The 21,627-nt window shown below is 50.5% G+C and overlaps 38 non-coding genes across 38 annotated transcripts; all 38 read left to right on the plus strand.

Moving 5' to 3' along the window:
- Window positions 1–52: 52 nt before the first annotated feature.
- On the plus strand, window positions 53–124 carry Trnat-cgu (transfer RNA threonine (anticodon CGU)). Its single transcript has one exon. It is a non-coding gene; the product is annotated as a tRNA-Thr (tRNA).
- Window positions 125–457: 333 nt separating this feature from the next.
- On the plus strand, window positions 458–531 carry Trnan-guu (transfer RNA asparagine (anticodon GUU)). The gene has a single exon. It is a non-coding gene; the product is annotated as a tRNA-Asn (tRNA).
- Window positions 532–1,220: 689 nt separating this feature from the next.
- Trnat-cgu (transfer RNA threonine (anticodon CGU)) lies at window positions 1,221–1,292 on the plus strand. The gene has a single exon. It is a non-coding gene; the product is annotated as a tRNA-Thr (tRNA).
- A 333-nt stretch (window positions 1,293–1,625) lies between these two features.
- Window positions 1,626–1,699, plus strand: Trnan-guu (transfer RNA asparagine (anticodon GUU)). The gene has a single exon. It is a non-coding gene; the product is annotated as a tRNA-Asn (tRNA).
- A 677-nt stretch (window positions 1,700–2,376) lies between these two features.
- On the plus strand, window positions 2,377–2,448 carry Trnat-cgu (transfer RNA threonine (anticodon CGU)). The gene has a single exon. It is a non-coding gene; the product is annotated as a tRNA-Thr (tRNA).
- Window positions 2,449–2,781: 333 nt separating this feature from the next.
- Window positions 2,782–2,855, plus strand: Trnan-guu (transfer RNA asparagine (anticodon GUU)). Its single transcript has one exon. It is a non-coding gene; the product is annotated as a tRNA-Asn (tRNA).
- A 689-nt stretch (window positions 2,856–3,544) lies between these two features.
- On the plus strand, window positions 3,545–3,616 carry Trnat-cgu (transfer RNA threonine (anticodon CGU)). The gene has a single exon. It is a non-coding gene; the product is annotated as a tRNA-Thr (tRNA).
- A 333-nt stretch (window positions 3,617–3,949) lies between these two features.
- Trnan-guu (transfer RNA asparagine (anticodon GUU)) lies at window positions 3,950–4,023 on the plus strand. Its single transcript has one exon. It is a non-coding gene; the product is annotated as a tRNA-Asn (tRNA).
- Window positions 4,024–4,701: 678 nt separating this feature from the next.
- Window positions 4,702–4,773, plus strand: Trnat-cgu (transfer RNA threonine (anticodon CGU)). Its single transcript has one exon. It is a non-coding gene; the product is annotated as a tRNA-Thr (tRNA).
- Window positions 4,774–5,106: 333 nt separating this feature from the next.
- Window positions 5,107–5,180, plus strand: Trnan-guu (transfer RNA asparagine (anticodon GUU)). The gene has a single exon. It is a non-coding gene; the product is annotated as a tRNA-Asn (tRNA).
- Window positions 5,181–5,869: 689 nt separating this feature from the next.
- On the plus strand, window positions 5,870–5,941 carry Trnat-cgu (transfer RNA threonine (anticodon CGU)). The gene has a single exon. It is a non-coding gene; the product is annotated as a tRNA-Thr (tRNA).
- A 333-nt stretch (window positions 5,942–6,274) lies between these two features.
- On the plus strand, window positions 6,275–6,348 carry Trnan-guu (transfer RNA asparagine (anticodon GUU)). The gene has a single exon. It is a non-coding gene; the product is annotated as a tRNA-Asn (tRNA).
- Window positions 6,349–7,026: 678 nt separating this feature from the next.
- Trnat-cgu (transfer RNA threonine (anticodon CGU)) lies at window positions 7,027–7,098 on the plus strand. Its single transcript has one exon. It is a non-coding gene; the product is annotated as a tRNA-Thr (tRNA).
- A 333-nt stretch (window positions 7,099–7,431) lies between these two features.
- On the plus strand, window positions 7,432–7,505 carry Trnan-guu (transfer RNA asparagine (anticodon GUU)). Its single transcript has one exon. It is a non-coding gene; the product is annotated as a tRNA-Asn (tRNA).
- Window positions 7,506–8,194: 689 nt separating this feature from the next.
- Trnat-cgu (transfer RNA threonine (anticodon CGU)) lies at window positions 8,195–8,266 on the plus strand. The gene has a single exon. It is a non-coding gene; the product is annotated as a tRNA-Thr (tRNA).
- A 333-nt stretch (window positions 8,267–8,599) lies between these two features.
- On the plus strand, window positions 8,600–8,673 carry Trnan-guu (transfer RNA asparagine (anticodon GUU)). Its single transcript has one exon. It is a non-coding gene; the product is annotated as a tRNA-Asn (tRNA).
- Window positions 8,674–9,360: 687 nt separating this feature from the next.
- On the plus strand, window positions 9,361–9,432 carry Trnat-cgu (transfer RNA threonine (anticodon CGU)). The gene has a single exon. It is a non-coding gene; the product is annotated as a tRNA-Thr (tRNA).
- A 333-nt stretch (window positions 9,433–9,765) lies between these two features.
- Window positions 9,766–9,839, plus strand: Trnan-guu (transfer RNA asparagine (anticodon GUU)). The gene has a single exon. It is a non-coding gene; the product is annotated as a tRNA-Asn (tRNA).
- Window positions 9,840–10,516: 677 nt separating this feature from the next.
- On the plus strand, window positions 10,517–10,588 carry Trnat-cgu (transfer RNA threonine (anticodon CGU)). The gene has a single exon. It is a non-coding gene; the product is annotated as a tRNA-Thr (tRNA).
- A 333-nt stretch (window positions 10,589–10,921) lies between these two features.
- Trnan-guu (transfer RNA asparagine (anticodon GUU)) lies at window positions 10,922–10,995 on the plus strand. Its single transcript has one exon. It is a non-coding gene; the product is annotated as a tRNA-Asn (tRNA).
- Window positions 10,996–11,682: 687 nt separating this feature from the next.
- On the plus strand, window positions 11,683–11,754 carry Trnat-cgu (transfer RNA threonine (anticodon CGU)). Its single transcript has one exon. It is a non-coding gene; the product is annotated as a tRNA-Thr (tRNA).
- Window positions 11,755–12,087: 333 nt separating this feature from the next.
- Trnan-guu (transfer RNA asparagine (anticodon GUU)) lies at window positions 12,088–12,161 on the plus strand. The gene has a single exon. It is a non-coding gene; the product is annotated as a tRNA-Asn (tRNA).
- Window positions 12,162–12,838: 677 nt separating this feature from the next.
- Window positions 12,839–12,910, plus strand: Trnat-cgu (transfer RNA threonine (anticodon CGU)). The gene has a single exon. It is a non-coding gene; the product is annotated as a tRNA-Thr (tRNA).
- Window positions 12,911–13,243: 333 nt separating this feature from the next.
- Trnan-guu (transfer RNA asparagine (anticodon GUU)) lies at window positions 13,244–13,317 on the plus strand. Its single transcript has one exon. It is a non-coding gene; the product is annotated as a tRNA-Asn (tRNA).
- Window positions 13,318–13,995: 678 nt separating this feature from the next.
- Trnat-cgu (transfer RNA threonine (anticodon CGU)) lies at window positions 13,996–14,067 on the plus strand. Its single transcript has one exon. It is a non-coding gene; the product is annotated as a tRNA-Thr (tRNA).
- A 332-nt stretch (window positions 14,068–14,399) lies between these two features.
- On the plus strand, window positions 14,400–14,473 carry Trnan-guu (transfer RNA asparagine (anticodon GUU)). The gene has a single exon. It is a non-coding gene; the product is annotated as a tRNA-Asn (tRNA).
- A 689-nt stretch (window positions 14,474–15,162) lies between these two features.
- Trnat-cgu (transfer RNA threonine (anticodon CGU)) lies at window positions 15,163–15,234 on the plus strand. The gene has a single exon. It is a non-coding gene; the product is annotated as a tRNA-Thr (tRNA).
- A 338-nt stretch (window positions 15,235–15,572) lies between these two features.
- Window positions 15,573–15,646, plus strand: Trnan-guu (transfer RNA asparagine (anticodon GUU)). Its single transcript has one exon. It is a non-coding gene; the product is annotated as a tRNA-Asn (tRNA).
- A 687-nt stretch (window positions 15,647–16,333) lies between these two features.
- Window positions 16,334–16,405, plus strand: Trnat-cgu (transfer RNA threonine (anticodon CGU)). Its single transcript has one exon. It is a non-coding gene; the product is annotated as a tRNA-Thr (tRNA).
- Window positions 16,406–16,738: 333 nt separating this feature from the next.
- Trnan-guu (transfer RNA asparagine (anticodon GUU)) lies at window positions 16,739–16,812 on the plus strand. Its single transcript has one exon. It is a non-coding gene; the product is annotated as a tRNA-Asn (tRNA).
- A 678-nt stretch (window positions 16,813–17,490) lies between these two features.
- Trnat-cgu (transfer RNA threonine (anticodon CGU)) lies at window positions 17,491–17,562 on the plus strand. Its single transcript has one exon. It is a non-coding gene; the product is annotated as a tRNA-Thr (tRNA).
- Window positions 17,563–17,895: 333 nt separating this feature from the next.
- Window positions 17,896–17,969, plus strand: Trnan-guu (transfer RNA asparagine (anticodon GUU)). The gene has a single exon. It is a non-coding gene; the product is annotated as a tRNA-Asn (tRNA).
- Window positions 17,970–18,647: 678 nt separating this feature from the next.
- Window positions 18,648–18,719, plus strand: Trnat-cgu (transfer RNA threonine (anticodon CGU)). Its single transcript has one exon. It is a non-coding gene; the product is annotated as a tRNA-Thr (tRNA).
- A 333-nt stretch (window positions 18,720–19,052) lies between these two features.
- On the plus strand, window positions 19,053–19,126 carry Trnan-guu (transfer RNA asparagine (anticodon GUU)). Its single transcript has one exon. It is a non-coding gene; the product is annotated as a tRNA-Asn (tRNA).
- Window positions 19,127–19,804: 678 nt separating this feature from the next.
- Window positions 19,805–19,876, plus strand: Trnat-cgu (transfer RNA threonine (anticodon CGU)). The gene has a single exon. It is a non-coding gene; the product is annotated as a tRNA-Thr (tRNA).
- A 333-nt stretch (window positions 19,877–20,209) lies between these two features.
- Window positions 20,210–20,283, plus strand: Trnan-guu (transfer RNA asparagine (anticodon GUU)). The gene has a single exon. It is a non-coding gene; the product is annotated as a tRNA-Asn (tRNA).
- Window positions 20,284–20,970: 687 nt separating this feature from the next.
- Trnat-cgu (transfer RNA threonine (anticodon CGU)) lies at window positions 20,971–21,042 on the plus strand. Its single transcript has one exon. It is a non-coding gene; the product is annotated as a tRNA-Thr (tRNA).
- Window positions 21,043–21,375: 333 nt separating this feature from the next.
- Trnan-guu (transfer RNA asparagine (anticodon GUU)) lies at window positions 21,376–21,449 on the plus strand. Its single transcript has one exon. It is a non-coding gene; the product is annotated as a tRNA-Asn (tRNA).
- The last annotated feature ends 178 nt before the right edge of the window (window positions 21,450–21,627 follow it).

Consider the following 21,627-nt stretch of genomic DNA (forward strand, 5'->3'; position numbering starts at 1 on the left):
TTCAGTATGATGAAGTGACAATTCGGGGATAGCTCACGAACGTAAAGCTGCTGCCTGCTTAGCTCAGTGGTAGAGCACTGGTCTCGTAAACCAGGGGTCGTGAGTTCGAACCTCACAGAAGGCATTCTTTTTTTTCACCTTCCTGCATGGAGCGGCGCTATCTCGACCAGCTTCTAACACATGGCAGTACACTGAATGAAAGGGATGTTCTACAACCTATGACAAGTATTCTACGGGCCTCAGAGTTTTTCTGAATGCATAGGCAGAAGAGTGGTTTGTATGCATTTTCTAGTATAATGTCATGCTTGGCGATGTCATTCGTTTATGAGCCTCGCTACTGTGTGCATGCACGTTATCCATGTGAAGGGGCGTAAGCAGATGCTAATATTCTGCGAGATTCCTGCAGAAGGTATACGATTTGCCATGATACACAGAGCACAAGTGAACCAAAATCAAGGCCTCCGTGGCGCAATCGGCTAGCGCGTTCGGCTGTTAACCGAAAGGTTGGTGGTTCGAGCCCACCCAGGGGCGAAATCGTTTTAACCGTCACAGAGGTGAGGACATACGTCAACTTTGTTAGAGATACACAGCTAGTGTGACAATTTGGCTGTGTTTGAGTGATGCCACAGGGCCTTGTACACATTCAGCCAAGTGACACTGTAGGTAAAAACATGGCCCTACGCAGACGTTCTACTGTTTTCCTATTTATTCGTCGTGTGTGACACTGCAGTAGAGCGACGCCCACTACAAAAAACGTATTATTTACATTCAATTTCAGCGTACACGTCGCGAGTGCCATATGACAGGGCCTGTCTCTCGATGTCGATTTGTATTTGGTGTCACTTAAGTGTCGGTCTGCAGTAGGCCGCTGTTGGCCGAGCGACGTGCAGTCGCCTTACATGAAGCCCCGTGGGCAACGCCAGCGCCACTGTGGACAACAGCGCACTGCAGCCAGAGAGAGGAGCCGAAAGGCGCATTTCGCAGTCGAGCCACGCTATCCCACAAGCTGTGCGCTAGGTCAAGATTGTGCAGACGGCAAACCTTTGGTGGCCCGACGCTCGTCGTCGATCGTAAGGGCGAAACAGTCAAGAGATTTGGAAAACGGCAATGTGGACACCCCCAGCAGCAGCTGTGTGCCAAATCCGATATCTGGTCGAGGGCTGCAAGATTCAGTATGATGAAGTGACAATTCGGGGATAGCTCACGAACGTAAAGCTGCTGCCTGCTTAGCTCAGTGGTAGAGCACTGGTCTCGTAAACCAGGGGTCGTGAGTTCGAACCTCACAGAAGGCATTCTTTTTTTTCACCTTCCTGCATGGAGCGGCGCTATCTCGACCAGCTTCTAACACATGGCAGTACACTGAATGAAAGGGATGTTCTACAACCTATGACAAGTATTCTACGGGCCTCAGAGTTTTTCTGAATGCATAGGCAGAAGAGTGGTTTGTATGCATTTTCTAGTATAATGTCATGCTTGGCGATGTCATTCGTTTATGAGCCTCGCTACTGTGTGCATGCACGTTATCCATGTGAAGGGGCGTAAGCAGATGCTAATATTCTGCGAGATTCCTGCAGAAGGTATACGATTTGCCATGATACACAGAGCACAAGTGAACCAAAATCAAGGCCTCCGTGGCGCAATCGGCTAGCGCGTTCGGCTGTTAACCGAAAGGTTGGTGGTTCGAGCCCACCCAGGGGCGAAATCGTTTTAACCGTCACAGAGGTGAGGACATACGTCAACTTTGTTAGAGATACACAGCTAGTGTGACAATTTGGCTGTGTTTGAGTGATGCCACAGGGCCTTGTACACATTCAGCCAAGTGACACTGTAGGTAAAAACATGGCCCTACGCAGACGTTCTACTGTTTTCCTATTTTTCGTCGTGTGTGACACTGCAGTAGAGCGACGCCCACTACAAAAGACGTATTAGTTCAGCGTACACGTCGCGAGTGCCATATGACAGGGCCTGTCTCTCGATGTCGATTTGTATTTGGTGTCACTTAAGTGTCGGTCTGCAGTAGGCCGCTGTTGGCCGAGCGACGTGCAGTCGCCTTACATGAAGCCCCGTGGGCAACGCCAGCGCCACTGTGGACAACAGCGCACTGCAGCCAGAGAGAGGAGCCGAAAGGCGCATTTCGCAGTCGAGCCACGCTATCCCACAAGCTGTGCGCTAGGTCAAGATTGTGCAGACGGCAAACCTTTGGTGGCCCGACGCTCGTCGTCGATCGTAAGGGCGAAACAGTCAAGAGATTTGGAAAACGGCAATGTGGACACCCCCAGCAGCAGCTGTGTGCCAAATCCGATATCTGGTCGAGGGCTGCAAGATTCAGTATGATGAAGTGACAATTCGGGGATAGCTCACGAACGTAAAGCTGCTGCCTGCTTAGCTCAGTGGTAGAGCACTGGTCTCGTAAACCAGGGGTCGTGAGTTCGAACCTCACAGAAGGCATTCTTTTTTTTCACCTTCCTGCATGGAGCGGCGCTATCTCGACCAGCTTCTAACACATGGCAGTACACTGAATGAAAGGGATGTTCTACAACCTATGACAAGTATTCTACGGGCCTCAGAGTTTTTCTGAATGCATAGGCAGAAGAGTGGTTTGTATGCATTTTCTAGTATAATGTCATGCTTGGCGATGTCATTCGTTTATGAGCCTCGCTACTGTGTGCATGCACGTTATCCATGTGAAGGGGCGTAAGCAGATGCTAATATTCTGCGAGATTCCTGCAGAAGGTATACGATTTGCCATGATACACAGAGCACAAGTGAACCAAAATCAAGGCCTCCGTGGCGCAATCGGCTAGCGCGTTCGGCTGTTAACCGAAAGGTTGGTGGTTCGAGCCCACCCAGGGGCGAAATCGTTTTAACCGTCACAGAGGTGAGGACATACGTCAACTTTGTTAGAGATACACAGCTAGTGTGACAATTTGGCTGTGTTTGAGTGATGCCACAGGGCCTTGTACACATTCAGCCAAGTGACACTGTAGGTAAAGACATGGCCCTACGCAGACGTTCTACTGTTTTCCTATTTATTCGTCGTGTGTGACACTGCAGTAGAGCGACGCCCACTACAAAAGACGTATTATTTACATTCAATTTCAGCGTACACGTCGCGAGTGCCATATGACAGGGCCTGTCTCTCGATGTCGATTTGTATTTGGTGTCACTTAAGTGTCGGTCTGCAGTAGGCCGCTGTTGGCCGAGCGACGTGCAGTCGCCTTACATGAAGCCCCGTGGGCAACGCCAGCGCCACTGTGGACAACAGCGCACTGCAGCCAGAGAGAGGAGCCGAAAGGCGCATTTCGCAGTCGAGCCACGCTATCCCACAAGCTGTGCGCTAGGTCAAGATTGTGCAGACGGCAAACCTTTGGTGGCCCGACGCTCGTCGTCGATCGTAAGGGCGAAACAGTCAAGAGATTTGGAAAACGGCAATGTGGACACCCCCAGCAGCAGCTGTGTGCCAAATCCGATATCTGGTCGAGGGCTGCAAGATTCAGTATGATGAAGTGACAATTCGGGGATAGCTCACGAACGTAAAGCTGCTGCCTGCTTAGCTCAGTGGTAGAGCACTGGTCTCGTAAACCAGGGGTCGTGAGTTCGAACCTCACAGAAGGCATTCTTTTTTTTCACCTTCCTGCATGGAGCGGCGCTATCTCGACCAGCTTCTAACACATGGCAGTACACTGAATGAAAGGGATGTTCTACAACCTATGACAAGTATTCTACGGGCCTCAGAGTTTTTCTGAATGCATAGGCAGAAGAGTGGTTTGTATGCATTTTCTAGTATAATGTCATGCTTGGCGATGTCATTCGTTTATGAGCCTCGCTACTGTGTGCATGCACGTTATCCATGTGAAGGGGCGTAAGCAGATGCTAATATTCTGCGAGATTCCTGCAGAAGGTATACGATTTGCCATGATACACAGAGCACAAGTGAACCAAAATCAAGGCCTCCGTGGCGCAATCGGCTAGCGCGTTCGGCTGTTAACCGAAAGGTTGGTGGTTCGAGCCCACCCAGGGGCGAAATCGTTTTAACCGTCACAGAGGTGAGGACATACGTCAACTTTGTTAGAGATACACAGCTAGTGTGACAATTTGGCTGTGTTTGAGTGATGCCACAGGGCCTTGTACACATTCAGCCAAGTGACACTGTAGGTAAAAACATGGCCCTACGCAGACGTTCTACTGTTTTCCTATTTATTCGTCGTGTGTGACACTGCAGTAGAGCGACGCCCACTACAAAAGACGTATTAGTTCAGCGTACACGTCGCGAGTGCCATATGACAGGGCCTGTCTCTCGATGTCGATTTGTATTTGGTGTCACTTAAGTGTCGGTCTGCAGTAGGCCGCTGTTGGCCGAGCGACGTGCAGTCGCCTTACATGAAGCCCCGTGGGTAACGCCAGCGCCACTGTGGACAACAGCGCACTGCAGCCAGAGAGAGGAGCCGAAAGGCGCATTTCGCAGTCGAGCCACGCTATCCCACAAGCTGTGCGCTAGGTCAAGATTGTGCAGACGGCAAATCTTTGGTGGCCCGACGCTCGTCGTCGATCGTAAGGGCGAAACAGTCAAGAGATTTGGAAAACGGCAATGTGGACACCCCCAGCAGCAGCTGTGTGCCAAATCCGATATCTGGTCGAGGGCTGCAAGATTCAGTATGATGAAGTGACAATTCGGGGATAGCTCACGAACGTAAAGCTGCTGCCTGCTTAGCTCAGTGGTAGAGCACTGGTCTCGTAAACCAGGGGTTGTGAGTTCGAACCTCACAGAAGGCATTCTTTTTTTTCACCTTCCTGCATGGAGCGGCGCTATCTCGACCAGCTTCTAACACATGGCAGTACACTGAATGAAAGGGATGTTCTACAACCTATGACAAGTATTCTACGGGCCTCAGAGTTTTTCTGAATGCATAGGCAGAAGAGTGGTTTGTATGCATTTTCTAGTATAATGTCATGCTTGGCGATGTCATTCGTTTATGAGCCTCGCTACTGTGTGCATGCACGTTATCCATGTGAAGGGGCGTAAGCAGATGCTAATATTCTGCGAGATTCCTGCAGAAGGTATACGATTTGCCATGATACACAGAGCACAAGTGAACCAAAATCAAGGCCTCCGTGGCGCAATCGGCTAGCGCGTTCGGCTGTTAACCGAAAGGTTGGTGGTTCGAGCCCACCCAGGGGCGAAATCGTTTTAACCGTCACAGAGGTGAGGACATACGTCAACTTTGTTAGAGATACACAGCTAGTGTGACAATTTGGCTGTGTTTGAGTGATGCCACAGGGCCTTGTACACATTCAGCCAAGTGACACTGTAGGTAAAAACATGGCCCTACGCAGACGTTCTACTGTTTTCCTATTTATTCGTCGTGTGTGACACTGCAGTAGAGCGACGCCCACTACAAAAAACGTATTATTTACATTCAATTTCAGCGTACACGTCGCGAGTGCCATATGACAGGGCCTGTCTCTCGATGTCGATTTGTATTTGGTGTCACTTAAGTGTCGGTCTGCAGTAGGCCGCTGTTGGCCGAGCGACGTGCAGTCGCCTTACATGAAGCCCCGTGGGCAACGCCAGCGCCACTGTGGACAACAGCGCACTGCAGCCAGAGAGAGGAGCCGAAAGGCGCATTTCGCAGTCGAGCCACGCTATCCCACAAGCTGTGCGCTAGGTCAAGATTGTGCAGACGGCAAACCTTTGGTGGCCCGACGCTCGTCGTCGATCGTAAGGGCGAAACAGTCAAGAGATTTGGAAAACGGCAATGTGGACACCCCCAGCAGCAGCTGTGTGCCAAATCCGATATCTGGTCGAGGGCTGCAAGATTCAGTATGATGAAGTGACAATTCGGGGATAGCTCACGAACGTAAAGCTGCTGCCTGCTTAGCTCAGTGGTAGAGCACTGGTCTCGTAAACCAGGGGTCGTGAGTTCGAACCTCACAGAAGGCATTCTTCTTTTTCACCTTCCTGCATGGAGCGGCGCTATCTCGACCAGCTTCTAACACATGGCAGTACACTGAATGAAAGGGATGTTCTACAACCTATGACAAGTATTCTACGGGCCTCAGAGTTTTTCTGAATGCATAGGCAGAAGAGTGGTTTGTATGCATTTTCTAGTATAATGTCATGCTTGGCGATGTCATTCGTTTATGAGCCTCGCTACTGTGTGCATGCACGTTATCCATGTGAAGGGGCGTAAGCAGATGCTAATATTCTGCGAGATTCCTGCAGAAGGTATACGATTTGCCATGATACACAGAGCACAAGTGAACCAAAATCAAGGCCTCCGTGGCGCAATCGGCTAGCGCGTTCGGCTGTTAACCGAAAGGTTGGTGGTTCGAGCCCACCCAGGGGCGAAATCGTTTTAACCGTCACAGAGGTGAGGACATACGTCAACTTTGTTAGAGATACACAGCTAGTGTGACAATTTGGCTGTGTTTGAGTGATGCCACAGGGCCTTGTACACATTCAGCCAAGTGACACTGTAGGTAAAAACATGGCCCTACGCAGACGTTCTACTGTTTTCCTATTTATTCGTCGTGTGTGACACTGCAGTAGAGCGACGCCCACTACAAAAGACGTATTAGTTCAGCGTACACGTCGCAAGTGCCATATGACAGGGCCTGTCTCTCGATGTCGATTTGTATTTGGTGTCACTTAAGTGTCGGTCTGCAGTAGGCCGCTGTTGGCCGAGCGACGTGCAGTCGCCTTACATGAAGCCCCGTGGGTAACGCCAGCGCCACTGTGGACAACAGCGCACTGCAGCCAGAGAGAGGAGCCGAAAGGCGCATTTCGCAGTCGAGCCACGCTATCCCACAAGCTGTGCGCTAGGTCAAGATTGTGCAGACGGCAAATCTTTGGTGGCCCGACGCTCGTCGTCGATCGTAAGGGCGAAACAGTCAAGAGATTTGGAAAACGGCAATGTGGACACCCCCAGCAGCAGCTGTGTGCCAAATCCGATATCTGGTCGAGGGCTGCAAGATTCAGTATGATGAAGTGACAATTCGGGGATAGCTCACGAACGTAAAGCTGCTGCCTGCTTAGCTCAGTGGTAGAGCACTGGTCTCGTAAACCAGGGGTCGTGAGTTCGAACCTCACAGAAGGCATTCTTTTTTTTCACCTTCCTGCATGGAGCGGCGCTATCTCGACCAGCTTCTAACACATGGCAGTACACTGAATGAAAGGGATGTTCTACAACCTATGACAAGTATTCTACGGGCCTCAGAGTTTTTCTGAATGCATAGGCAGAAGAGTGGTTTGTATGCATTTTCTAGTATAATGTCATGCTTGGCGATGTCATTCGTTTATGAGCCTCGCTACTGTGTGCATGCACGTTATCCATGTGAAGGGGCGTAAGCAGATGCTAATATTCTGCGAGATTCCTGCAGAAGGTATACGATTTGCCATGATACACAGAGCACAAGTGAACCAAAATCAAGGCCTCCGTGGCGCAATCGGCTAGCGCGTTCGGCTGTTAACCGAAAGGTTGGTGGTTCGAGCCCACCCAGGGGCGAAATCGTTTTAACCGTCACAGAGGTGAGGACATACGTCAACTTTGTTAGAGATACACAGCTAGTGTGACAATTTGGCTGTGTTTGAGTGATGCCACAGGGCCTTGTACACATTCAGCCAAGTGACACTGTAGGTAAAAACATGGCCCTACGCAGACGTTCTACTGTTTTCCTATTTATTCGTCGTGTGTGACACTGCAGTAGAGCGACGCCCACTACAAAAAACGTATTATTTACATTCAATTTCAGCGTACACGTCGCGAGTGCCATATGACAGGGCCTGTCTCTCGATGTCGATTTGTATTTGGTGTCACTTAAGTGTCGGTCTGCAGTAGGCCGCTGTTGGCCGAGCGACGTGCAGTCGCCTTACATGAAGCCCCGTGGGCAACGCCAGCGCCACTGTGGACAACAGCGCACTGTAGCCAGAGAGAGGAGCCGAAAGGCGCATTTCGCAGTCGAGCCACGCTATCCCACAAGCTGTGCGCTAGGTCAAGATTGTGCAGACGGCAAACCTTTGGTGGCCCGACGCTCGTCGTCGATCGTAAGGGCGAAACAGTCAAGAGATTTGGAAAACGGCAATGTGGACACCCCCAGCAGCAGCTGTGTGCCAAATCCGATATCTGGTCGAGGGCTGCAAGATTCAGTATGATGAAGTGACAATTCGGGGATAGCTCACGAACGTAAAGCTGCTGCCTGCTTAGCTCAGTGGTAGAGCACTGGTCTCGTAAACCAGGGGTCGTGAGTTCGAACCTCACAGAAGGCATTCTTTTTTTTCACCTTCCTGCATGGAGCGGCGCTATCTCGACCAGCTTCTAACACATGGCAGTACACTGAATGAAAGGGATGTTCTACAACCTATGACAAGTATTCTACGGGCCTCAGAGTTTTTCTGAATGCATAGGCAGAAGAGTGGTTTGTATGCATTTTCTAGTATAATGTCATGCTTGGCGATGTCATTCGTTTATGAGCCTCGCTACTGTGTGCATGCACGTTATCCATGTGAAGGGGCGTAAGCAGATGCTAATATTCTGCGAGATTCCTGCAGAAGGTATACGATTTGCCATGATACACAGAGCACAAGTGAACCAAAATCAAGGCCTCCGTGGCGCAATCGGCTAGCGCGTTCGGCTGTTAACCGAAAGGTTGGTGGTTCGAGCCCACCCAGGGGCGAAATCGTTTTAACCGTCACAGAGGTGAGGACATACGTCAACTTTGTTAGAGATACACAGCTAGTGTGACAATTTGGCTGTGTTTGAGTGATGCCACAGGGCCTTGTACACATTCAGCCAAGTGACACTGTAGGTAAAAACATGGCCCTACGCAGACGTTCTACTGTTTTCCTATTTATTCGTCGTGTGTGACACTGCAGTAGAGCGACGCCCACTACAAAAGACGTATTAGTTCAGCGTACACGTCGCGAGTGCCATATGACAGGGCCTGTCTCTCGATGTCGATTTGTATTTGGTGTCACTTAAGTGTCGGTCTGCAGTATGCCGCTGTTGGCCGAGCGACATGCAGTCGCTGCAGTCGCCTTACATGAAGCCCCGTGGGTAACGCCAGCGCCACTGTGGACAACAGCGCACTGCAGCCAGAGAGAGGAGCCGAAAGGCGCATTTCGCAGTCGAGCCACGCTATCCCACAAGCTGTGCGCTAGGTCAAGATTGTGCAGACGGCAAATCTTTGGTGGCCCGACGCTCGTCGTCGATCGTAAGGGCGAAACAGTCAAGAGATTTGGAAAACGGCAATGTGGACACCCCCAGCAGCAGCTGTGTGCCAAATCCGATATCTGGTCGAGGGCTGCAAGATTCAGTATGATGAAGTGACAATTCGGGGATAGCTCACGAACGTAAAGCTGCTGCCTGCTTAGCTCAGTGGTAGAGCACTGGTCTCGTAAACCAGGGGTCGTGAGTTCGAACCTCACAGAAGGCATTCTTTTTTTTCACCTTCCTGCATGGAGCGGCGCTATCTCGACCAGCTTCTAACACATGGCAGTACACTGAATGAAAGGGATGTTCTACAACCTATGACAAGTATTCTACGGGCCTCAGAGTTTTTCTGAATGCATAGGCAGAAGAGTGGTTTGTATGCATTTTCTAGTATAATGTCATGCTTGGCGATGTCATTCGTTTATGAGCCTCGCTACTGTGTGCATGCACGTTATCCATGTGAAGGGGCGTAAGCAGATGCTAATATTCTGCGAGATTCCTGCAGAAGGTATACGATTTGCCATGATACACAGAGCACAAGTGAACCAAAATCAAGGCCTCCGTGGCGCAATCGGCTAGCGCGTTCGGCTGTTAACCGAAAGGTTGGTGGTTCGAGCCCACCCAGGGGCGAAATCGTTTTAACCGTCACAGAGGTGAGGACATACGTCAACTTTGTTAGAGATACACAGCTAGTGTGACAATTTGGCTGTGTTTGAGTGATGCCACAGGGCCTTGTACACATTCAGCCAAGTGACACTGTAGGTAAAAACATGGCCCTACGCAGACGTTCTACTGTTTTCCTATTTATTCGTCGTGTGTGACACTGCAGTAGAGCGACGCCCACTACAAAAGACGTATTAGTTCAGCGTACACGTCGCGAGTGCCATATGACAGGGCCTGTCTCTCGATGTCGATTTGTATTTGGTGTCACTTAAGTGTCGGTCTGCAGTAGGCCGCTGTTGGCCGAGCGACGTGCAGTCGCCTTACATGAAGCCCCGTGGGCAACGCCAGCGCCACTGTGGACAACAGCGCACTGCAGCCAGAGAGAGGAGCCGAAAGGCGCATTTCGCAGTCGAGCCACGCTATCCCACAAGCTGTGCGCTAGGTCAAGATTGTGCAGACGGCAAACCTTTTTGGCCCGACGCTCGTCGTCGATCGTAAGGGCGAAACAGTCAAGAGATTTGGAAAACGGCAATGTGGACACCCCCAGCAGCAGCTGTGTGCCAAATCCGATATCTGGTCGAGGGCTGCAAGATTCAGTATGATGAAGTGACAATTCGGGGATAGCTCACGAACGTAAAGCTGCTGCCTGCTTAGCTCAGTGGTAGAGCACTGGTCTCGTAAACCAGGGGTCGTGAGTTCGAACCTCACAGAAGGCATTCTTTTTTTTCACCTTCCTGCATGGAGCGGCGCTATCTCGACCAGCTTCTAACACATGGCAGTACACTGAATGAAAGGGATGTTCTACAACCTATGACAAGTATTCTACGGGCCTCAGAGTTTTTCTGAATGCATAGGCAGAAGAGTGGTTTGTATGCATTTTCTAGTATAATGTCATGCTTGGCGATGTCATTCGTTTATGAGCCTCGCTACTGTGTGCATGCACGTTATCCATGTGAAGGGGCGTAAGCAGATGCTAATATTCTGCGAGATTCCTGCAGAAGGTATACGATTTGCCATGATACACAGAGCACAAGTGAACCAAAATCAAGGCCTCCGTGGCGCAATCGGCTAGCGCGTTCGGCTGTTAACCGAAAGGTTGGTGGTTCGAGCCCACCCAGGGGCGAAATCGTTTTAACCGTCACAGAGGTGAGGACATACGTCAACTTTGTTAGAGATACACAGCTAGTGTGACAATTTGGCTGTGTTTGAGTGATGCCACAGGGCCTTGTACACATTCAGCCAAGTGACACTGTAGGTAAAAACATGGCCCTACGCAGACGTTCTACTGTTTTCCTATTTATTCGTCGTGTGTGACACTGCAGTAGAGCGACGCCCACTACAAAAGACGTATTAGTTCAGCGTACACGTCGCGAGTGCCATATGACAGGGCCTGTCTCTCGATGTCGATTTGTATTTGGTGTCACTTAAGTGTCGGTCTGCAGTAGGCCGCTGTTGGCCGAGCGACATGCAGTCGCTGCAGTCGCCTTACATGAAGCCCCGTGGGTAACGCCAGCGCCACTGTGGACAACAGCGCACTGCAGCCAGAGAGAGGAGCCGAAAGGCGCATTTCGCAGTCGAGCCACGCTATCCCACAAGCTGTGCGCTAGGTCAAGATTGTGCAGACGGCAAATCTTTGGTGGCCCGACGCTCGTCGTCGATCGTAAGGGCGAAACAGTCAAGAGATTTGGAAAACGGCAATGTGGACACCCCCAGCAGCAGCTGTGTGCCAAATCCGATATCTGGTCGAGGGCTGCAAGATTCAGTATGATGAAGTGACAATTCGGGGATAGCTCACGAACGTAAAGCTGCTGCCTGCTTAGCTCAGTGGTAGAGCACTGGTCTCGTAAACCAGGGGTCGTGAGTTCGAACCTCACAGAAGGCATTCTTTTTTTTCACCTTCCTGCATGGAGCGGCGCTATCTCGACCAGCTTCTAACACATGGCAGTACACTGAATGAAAGGGATGTTCTACAACCTATGACAAGTATTCTACGGGCCTCAGAGTTTTTCTGAATGCATAGGCAGAAGAGTGGTTTGTATGCATTTTCTAGTATAATGTCATGCTTGGCGATGTCATTCGTTTATGAGCCTCGCTACTGTGTGCATGCACGTTATCCATGTGAAGGGGCGTAAGCAGATGCTAATATTCTGCGAGATTCCTGCAGAAGGTATACGATTTGCCATGATACACAGAGCACAAGTGAACCAAAATCAAGGCCTCCGTGGCGCAATCGGCTAGCGCGTTCGGCTGTTAACCGAAAGGTTGGTGGTTCGAGCCCACCCAGGGGCGAAATCGTTTTAACCGTCACAGAGGTGAGGACATACGTCAACTTTGTTAGAGATACACAGCTAGTGTGACAATTTGGCTGTGTTTGAGTGATGCCACAGGGCCTTGTACACATTCAGCCAAGTGACACTGTAGGTAAAAACATGGCCCTACGCAGACGTTCTACTGTTTTCCTATTTATTCGTCGTGTGTGACACTGCAGTAGAGCGACGCCCACTACAAAAGACGTATTAGTTCAGCGTACACGTCGCGAGTGCCATATGACAGGGCCTGTCTCTCGATGTCGATTTGTATATGGTGTCACTTAAGTGTCGGTCTGCAGTAGGCCGCTGTTGGCCGAGCGACGTGCAGTCGCCTTACATGAAGCCCCGTGGGCAACGCCAGCGCCACTGTGGACAACAGCGCACTGCAGCCAGAGAGAGGAGCCGAAAGGCGCATTTCGCAGTCGAGCCACGCTATCCCACAAGCTGTGCGCTAGGTCAAGATTGTGCAGACGGCAAACCTTTTTGGCCCGACGCTCGTCGTCGATCGTAAGGGCGAAACAGTCAAGAGATTTGGAAAACGGCAATGTGGACACCCCCAGCAGCAGCTGTGTGCCAAATCCGATATCTGGTCGAGGGCTGCAAGATTCAGTATGATGAAGTGACAATTCGGGGATAGCTCACGAACGTAAAGCTGCTGCCTGCTTAGCTCAGTGGTAGAGCACTGGTCTCGTAAACCAGGGGTCGTGAGTTCGAACCTCACAGAAGGCATTCTTTTTTTTCACCTTCCTGCATGGAGCGGCGCTATCTCGACCAGCTTCTAACACATGGCAGTACACTGAATGAAAGGGATGTTCTACAACCTATGACAAGTATTCTACGGGCCTCAGAGTTTTTCTGAATGCATAGGCAGAAGAGTGGTTTGTATGCATTTTCTAGTATAATGTCATGCTTGGCGATGTCATTCGTTTATGAGCCTCGCTACTGTGTGCATGCACGTTATCCATGTGAAGGGGCGTAAGCAGATGCTAATATTCTGCGAGATTCCTGCAGAAGGTATACGATTTGCCATGATACACAGAGCACAAGTGAACCAAAATCAAGGCCTCCGTGGCGCAATCGGCTAGCGCGTTCGGCTGTTAACCGAAAGGTTGGTGGTTCGAGCCCACCCAGGGGCGAAATCGTTTTAACCGTCACAGAGGTGAGGACATACGTCAACTTTGTTAGAGATACACAGCTAGTGTGACAATTTGGCTGTGTTTGAGTGATGCCACAGGGCCTTGTACACATTCAGCCAAGTGACACTGTAGGTAAAAACATGGCCCTACGCAGACGTTCTACTGTTTTCCTATTTATTCGTCGTGTGTGACACTGCAGTAGAGCGACGCCCACTACAAAAGACGTATTAGTTCAGCGTACACGTCGCGAGTGCCATATGACAGGGCCTGTCTCTCGATGTCGATTTGTATTTGGTGTCACTTAAGTGTCGGTCTGCAGTAGGCCGCTGTTGGCCGAGCGACGTGCAGTCGCCTTACATGAAGCCCCGTGGGTAACGCCAGCGCCACTGTGGACAACAGCGCACTGCAGCCAGAGAGAGGAGCCGAAAGGCGCATTTCGCAGTCGAGCCACGCTATCCCACAAGCTGTGCGCTAGGTCAAGATTGTGCAGACGGCAAATCTTTGGTGGCCCGACGCTCGTCGTCGATCGTAAGGGCGAAACAGTCAAGAGATTTGGAAAACGGCAATGTGGACACCCCCAGCAGCAGCTGTGTGCCAAATCCGATATCTGGTCGAGGGCTGCAAGATTCAGTATGATGAAGTGACAATTCGGGGATAGCTCACGAACTTAAAGCTGCTGCCTGCTTAGCTCAGTGGTAGAGCACTGGTCTCGTAAACCAGGGGTCGTGAGTTCGAACCTCACAGAAGGCATTCTTTTTTTTCACCTTCCTGCATGGAGCGGCGCTATCTCGACCAGCTTCTAACACATGGCAGTACACTGAATGAAAGGGATGTTCTACAACCTATGACAAGTATTCTACGGGCCTCAGAGTTTTTCTGAATGCATAGGCAGAAGAGTGGTTTGTATGCATTTTCTAGTATAATGTCATGCTTGGCGATGTCATTCGTTTATGAGCCTCGCTACTGTGTGCATGCACGTTATCCATGTGAAGGGGCGTAAGCAGATGCTAATATTCTGCGAGATTCCTGCAGAAGGTATACGATTTGCATGATACACAGAGCACAAGTGAACCAAAATCAAGGCCTCCGTGGCGCAATCGGCTAGCGCGTTCGGCTGTTAACCGAAAGGTTGGTGGTTCGAGCCCACCCAGGGGCGAAATCGTTTTAACCGTCACAGAGGTGAGGACATACGTCAACTTTGTTAGAGATACACAGCTAGTGTGACAATTTGGCTGTGTTTGAGTGATGCCACAGGGCCTTGTACACATTCAGCCAAGTGACACTGTAGGTAAAAACATGGCCCTACGCAGACGTTCTACTGTTTTCCTATTTATTCGTCGTGTGTGACACTGCAGTAGAGCGACGCCCACTACAAAAAACGTATTATTTACATTCAATTTCAGCGTACACGTCGCGAGTGCCATATGACAGGGCCTGTCTCTCGATGTCGATTTGTATTTGGTGTCACTTAAGTGTCGGTCTGCAGTAGGCCGCTGTTGGCCGAGCGACGTGCAGTCGCCTTACATGAAGCCCCGTGGGTAACGCCAGCGCCACTGTGGACAACAGCGCACTGCAGCCAGAGAGAGGAGCCGAAAGGCGCATTTCGCAGTCGAGCCACGCTATCCCACAAGCTGTGCGCTAGGTCAAGATTGTGCAGACGGCAAATCTTTGGTGGCCCGACGCTCGTCGTCGATCGTAAGGGCGAAACAGTCAAGAGATTTGGAAAACGGCAATGTGGACACCCCCAGCAGCAGCTGTGTGCCAAATCCGATATCTGGTCGAGGGCTGCAAGATTCAGTATGATGAAGTGACAATTCGGGGATAGCTCACGAACGTAAAGCTGCTGCCTGCTTAGCTCAGTGGTAGAGCACTGGTCTCGTAAACCAGGGGTCGTGAGTTCGAACCTCACAGAAGGCATTCTTTTTTTTTTTTTCACCTTCCTGCATGGAGCGGCGCTATCTCGACCAGCTTCTAACACATGGCAGTACACTGAATGAAAGGGATGTTCTACAACCTATGACAAGTATTCTACGGGCCTCAGAGTTTTTCTGAATGCATAGGCAGAAGAGTGGTTTGTATGCATTTTCTAGTATAATGTCATGCTTGGCGATGTCATTCGTTTATGAGCCTCGCTACTGTGTGCATGCACGTTATCCATGTGAAGGGGCGTAAGCAGATGCTAATATTCTGCGAGATTCCTGCAGAAGGTATACGATTTGCCATGATACACAGAGCACAAGTGAACCAAAATCAAGGCCTCCGTGGCGCAATCGGCTAGCGCGTTCGGCTGTTAACCGAAAGGTTGGTGGTTCGAGCCCACCCAGGGGCGAAATCGTTTTAACCGTCACAGAGGTGAGGACATACGTCAACTTTGTTAGAGATACACAGCTAGTGTGACAATTTGGCTGTGTTTGAGTGATGCCACAGGGCCTTGTACACATTCAGCCAAGTGACACTGTAGGTAAAAACATGGCCCTACGCAGACGTTCTACTGTTTTCCTATTTATTCGTCGTGTGTGACACTGCAGTAGAGCGACGCCCACTACAAAAGACGTATTATTTCAGCGTACACGTCGCGAGTGCCATATGACAGGGCCTGTCTCTCGATGTCGATTTGTATTTGGTGTCACTTAAGTGTCGGTCTGCAGTAGGCCGCTGTTGGCCGAGCGACATGCAGTCGCTGCAGTCGCCTTACATGAAGCCCCGTGGGTAACGCCAGCGCCACTGTGGACAACAGCGCACTGCAGCCAGAGAGAGGAGCCGAAAGGCGCATTTCGCAGTCGAGCCACGCTATCCCACAAGCTGTGCGCTAGGTCAAGATTGTGCAGACGGCAAATCTTTGGTGGCCCGACGCTCGTCGTCGATCGTAAGGGCGAAACAGTCAAGAGATTTGGAAAACGGCAATGTGGACACCCCCAGCAGCAGCTGTGTGCCAAATCCGATATCTGGTCGAGGGCTGCAAGATTCAGTATGATGAAGTGACAATTCGGGGATAGCTCACGAACGTAAAGCTGCTGCCTGCTTAGCTCAGTGGTAGAGCACTGGTCTCGTAAACCAGGGGTCGTGAGTTCGAACCTCACAGAAGGCATTCTTTTTTTTCACCTTCCTGCATGGAGCGGCGCTATCTCGACCAGCTTCTAACACATGGCAGTACACTGAATGAAAGGGATGTTCTACAACCTATGACAAGTATTCTACGGGCCTCAGAGTTTTTCTGAATGCATAGGCAGAAGAGTGGTTTGTATGCATTTTCTAGTATAATGTCATGGTTGGCGATGTCATTCGTTTATGAGCCTCGCTACTGTGTGCATGCACGTTATCCATGTGAAGGGGCGTAAGCAGATGCTAATATTCTGCGAGATTCCTGCAGAAGGTATACGATTTGCCATGATACACAGAGCACAAGTGAACCAAAATCAAGGCCTCCGTGGCGCAATCGGCTAGCGCGTTCGGCTGTTAACCGAAAGGTTGGTGGTTCGAGCCCACCCAGGGGCGAAATCGTTTTAACCGTCACAGAGGTGAGGACATACGTCAACTTTGTTAGAGATACACAGCTAGTGTGACAATTTGGCTGTGTTTGAGTGATGCCACAGGGCCTTGTACACATTCAGCCAAGTGACACTGTAGGTAAAAACATGGCCCTACGCAGACGTTCTACTGTTTTCCTATTTATTCGTCGTGTGTGACACTGCAGTAGAGCGACGCCCACTACAAAAGACGTATTATTTCAGCGTACACGTCGCGAGTGCCATATGACAGGGCCTGTCTCTCGATGTCGATTTGTATTTGGTGTCACTTAAGTGTCGGTCTGCAGTAGGCCGCTGTTGGCCGAGCGACGTGCAGTCGCCTTACATGAAGCCCCGTGGGCAACGCCAGCGCCACTGTGGACAACAGCGCACTGCAGCCAGAGAGAGGAGCCGAAAGGCGCATTTCGCAGTCGAGCCACGCTATCCCACAAGCTGTGCGCTAGGTCAAGATTGTGCAGACGGCAAATCTTTGGTGGCCCGACGCTCGTCGTCGATCGTAAGGGCGAAACAGTCAAGAGATTTGGAAAACGGCAATGTGGACACCCCCAGCAGCAGCTGTGTGCCAAATCCGATATCTGGTCGAGGGCTGCAAGATTCAGTATGATGAAGTGACAATTCGGGGATAGCTCACGAACGTAAAGCTGCTGCCTGCTTAGCTCAGTGGTAGAGCACTGGTCTCGTAAACCAGGGGTCGTGAGTTCGAACCTCACAGAAGGCATTCTTTTTTTTCACCTTCCTGCATGGAGCGGCGCTATCTCGACCAGCTTCTAACACATGGCAGTACACTGAATGAAAGGGATGTTCTACAACCTATGACAAGTATTCTACGGGCCTCAGAGTTTTTCTGAATGCATAGGCAGAAGAGTGGTTTGTATGCATTTTCTAGTATAATGTCATGCTTGGCGATGTCATTCGTTTATGAGCCTCGCTACTGTGTGCATGCACGTTATCCATGTGAAGGGGCGTAAGCAGATGCTAATATTCTGCGAGATTCCTGCAGAAGGTATACGATTTGCCATGATACACAGAGCACAAGTGAACCAAAATCAAGGCCTCCGTGGCGCAATCGGCTAGCGCGTTCGGCTGTTAACCGAAAGGTTGGTGGTTCGAGCCCACCCAGGGGCGAAATCGTTTTAACCGTCACAGAGGTGAGGACATACGTCAACTTTGTTAGAGATACACAGCTAGTGTGACAATTTGGCTGTGTTTGAGTGATGCCACAGGGCCTTGTACACATTCAGCCAAGTGACACTGTAGGTAAAAACATGGCCCTACGCAGACGTTCTACTGTTTTCCTATTTATTCGTCGTGTGTGACACTGCAGTAGAGCGACGCCCACTACAAAAGACGTATTATTTCAGCGTACACGTCGCGAGTGCCATATGACAGGGCCTGTCTCTCGATGTCGATTTGTATTTGGTGTCACTTAAGTGTCGGTCTGCAGTAGGCCGCTGTTGGCCGAGCGACGTGCAGTCGCCTTACATGAAGCCCCGTGGGCAACGCCAGCGCCACTGTGGACAACAGCGCACTGCAGCCAGAGAGAGGAGCCGAAAGGCGCATTTCGCAGTCGAGCCACGCTATCCCACAAGCTGTGCGCTAGGTCAAGATTGTGCAGACGGCAAATCTTTGGTGGCCCGACGCTCGTCGTCGATCGTAAGGGCGAAACAGTCAAGAGATTTGGAAAACGGCAATGTGGACACCCCCAGCAGCAGCTGTGTGCCAAATCCGATATCTGGTCGAGGGCTGCAAGATTCAGTATGATGAAGTGACAATTCGGGGATAGCTCACGAACGTAAAGCTGCTGCCTGCTTAGCTCAGTGGTAGAGCACTGGTCTCGTAAACCAGGGGTCGTGAGTTCGAACCTCACAGAAGGCATTCTTTTTTTTCACCTTCCTGCATGGAGCGGCGCTATCTCGACCAGCTTCTAACACATGGCAGTACACTGAATGAAAGGGATGTTCTACAACCTATGACAAGTATTCTACGGGCCTCAGAGTTTTTCTGAATGCATAGGCAGAAGAGTGGTTTGTATGCATTTTCTAGTATAATGTCATGGTTGGCGATGTCATTCGTTTATGAGCCTCGCTACTGTGTGCATGCACGTTATCCATGTGAAGGGGCGTAAGCAGATGCTAATATTCTGCGAGATTCCTGCAGAAGGTATACGATTTGCCATGATACACAGAGCACAAGTGAACCAAAATCAAGGCCTCCGTGGCGCAATCGGCTAGCGCGTTCGGCTGTTAACCGAAAGGTTGGTGGTTCGAGCCCACCCAGGGGCGAAATCGTTTTAACCGTCACAGAGGTGAGGACATACGTCAACTTTGTTAGAGATACACAGCTAGTGTGACAATTTGGCTGTGTTTGAGTGATGCCACAGGGCCTTGTACACATTCAGCCAAGTGACACTGTAGGTAAAAACATGGCCCTACGCAGACGTTCTACTGTTTTCCTATTTATTCGTCGTGTGTGACACTGCAGTAGAGCGACGCCCACTACAAAAGACGTATTATTTCAGCGTACACGTCGCGAGTGCCATATGACAGGGCCTGTCTCTCGATGTCGATTTGTATTTGGTGTCACTTAAGTGTCGGTCTGCAGTAGGCCGCTGTTGGCCGAGCGACGTGCAGTCGCCTTACATGAAGCCCCGTGGGCAACGCCAGCGCCACTGTGGACAACAGCGCACTGCAGCCAGAGAGAGGAGCCGAAAGGCGCATTTCGCAGTCGAGCCACGCTATCCCACAAGCTGTGCGCTAGGTCAAGATTGTGCAGACGGCAAATCTTTGGTGGCCCGACGCTCGTCGTCGATCGTAAGGGCGAAACAGTCAAGAGATTTGGAAAACGGCAATGTGGACACCCCCAGCAGCAGCTGTGTGCCAAATCCGATATCTGGTCGAGGGCTGCAAGATTCAGTATGATGAAGTGACAATTCGGGGATAGCTCACGAACGTAAAGCTGCTGCCTGCTTAGCTCAGTGGTAGAGCACTGGTCTCGTAAACCAGGGGTCGTGAGTTCGAACCTCACAGAAGGCATTCTTTTTTTTCACCTTCCTGCATGGAGCGGCGCTATCTCGACCAGCTTCTAACACATGGCAGTACACTGAATGAAAGGGATGTTCTACAACCTATGACAAGTATTCTACGGGCCTCAGAGTTTTTCTGAATGCATAGGCAGAAGAGTGGTTTGTATGCATTTTCTAGTATAATGTCATGCTTGGCGATGTCATTCGTTTATGAGCCTCGCTACTGTGTGCATGCACGTTATCCATGTGAAGGGGCGTAAGCAGATGCTAATATTCTGCGAGATTCCTGCAGAAGGTATACGATTTGCCATGATACACAGAGCACAAGTGAACCAAAATCAAGGCCTCCGTGGCGCAATCGGCTAGCGCGTTCGGCTGTTAACCGAAAGGTTGGTGGTTCGAGCCCACCCAGGGGCGAAATCGTTTTAACCGTCACAGAGGTGAGGACATACGTCAACTTTGTTAGAGATACACAGCTAGTGTGACAATTTGGCTGTGTTTGAGTGATGCCACAGGGCCTTGTACACATTCAGCCAAGTGACACTGTAGGTAAAAACATGGCCCTACGCAGACGTTCTACTGTTTTCCTATTTATTCGTCGTGTGCGACACTGCAGTAGAGCGACGCCCACTACAAAAGACGTATTACTTCAGCGTACACGTCGCGAGTGCCATATGACAGGGCCTGTCTCTCGATGTCGATTTGTATTTGGTGTCACTTAAGTGTCGGTCTGCAGTAGGCCGCTGTTGGCCGAGCGACGTGCAGTCGCTGCAGTCGCCTTACATGAAGCCCCGTGGGTAACGCCAGCGCCACTGTGGACAACAGCGCACTGCAGCCAGAGAGAGGAGCCGAAAGGCGCATTTCGCAGTCGAGCCACGCTATCCCACAAGCTGTGCGCTAGGTCAAGATTGTGCAGACGGCAAATCTTTGGTGGCCCGACGCTCGTCGTCGATCGTAAGGGCGAAACAGTCAAGAGATTTGGAAAACGGCAATGTGGACACCCCCAGCAGCAGCTGTGTGCCAAATCCGATATCTGGTCGAGGGCTGCAAGATTCAGTATGATGAAGTGACAATTCGGGGATAGCTCACGAACGTAAAGCTGCTGCCTGCTTAGCTCAGTGGTAGAGCACTGGTCTCGTAAACCAGGGGTCGTGAGTTCGAACCTCACAGAAGGCATTCTTTTTTTTCACCTTCCTGCATGGAGCGGCGCTATCTCGACCAGCTTCTAACACATGGCAGTACACTGAATGAAAGGGATGTTCTACAACCTATGACAAGTATTCTACGGGCCTCAGAGTTTTTCTGAATGCATAGGCAGAAGAGTGGTTTGTATGCATTTTCTAGTATAATGTCATGCTTGGCGATGTCATTCGTTTATGAGCCTCGCTACTGTGTGCATGCACGTTATCCATGTGAAGGGGCGTAAGCAGATGCTAATATTCTGCGAGATTCCTGCAGAAGGTATACGATTTGCCATGATACACAGAGCACAAGTGAACCAAAATCAAGGCCTCCGTGGCGCAATCGGCTAGCGCGTTCGGCTGTTAACCGAAAGGTTGGTGGTTCGAGCCCACCCAGGGGCGAAATCGTTTTAACCGTCACAGAGGTGAGGACATACGTCAACTTTGTTAGAGATACACAGCTAGTGTGACAATTTGGCTGTGTTTGAGTGATGCCACAGGGCCTTGTACACATTCAGCCAAGTGACACTGTAGGTAAAAACATGGCCCTACGCAGACGTTCTACTGTTTTCCTATTTAT

Source organism: Schistocerca serialis, chromosome 6 (assembly GCF_023864345.2).
Source record: "Schistocerca serialis cubense isolate TAMUIC-IGC-003099 chromosome 6, iqSchSeri2.2, whole genome shotgun sequence".
In the NCBI taxonomy this organism is placed as follows: Eukaryota; Metazoa; Arthropoda; class Insecta; order Orthoptera; family Acrididae; genus Schistocerca; species Schistocerca serialis.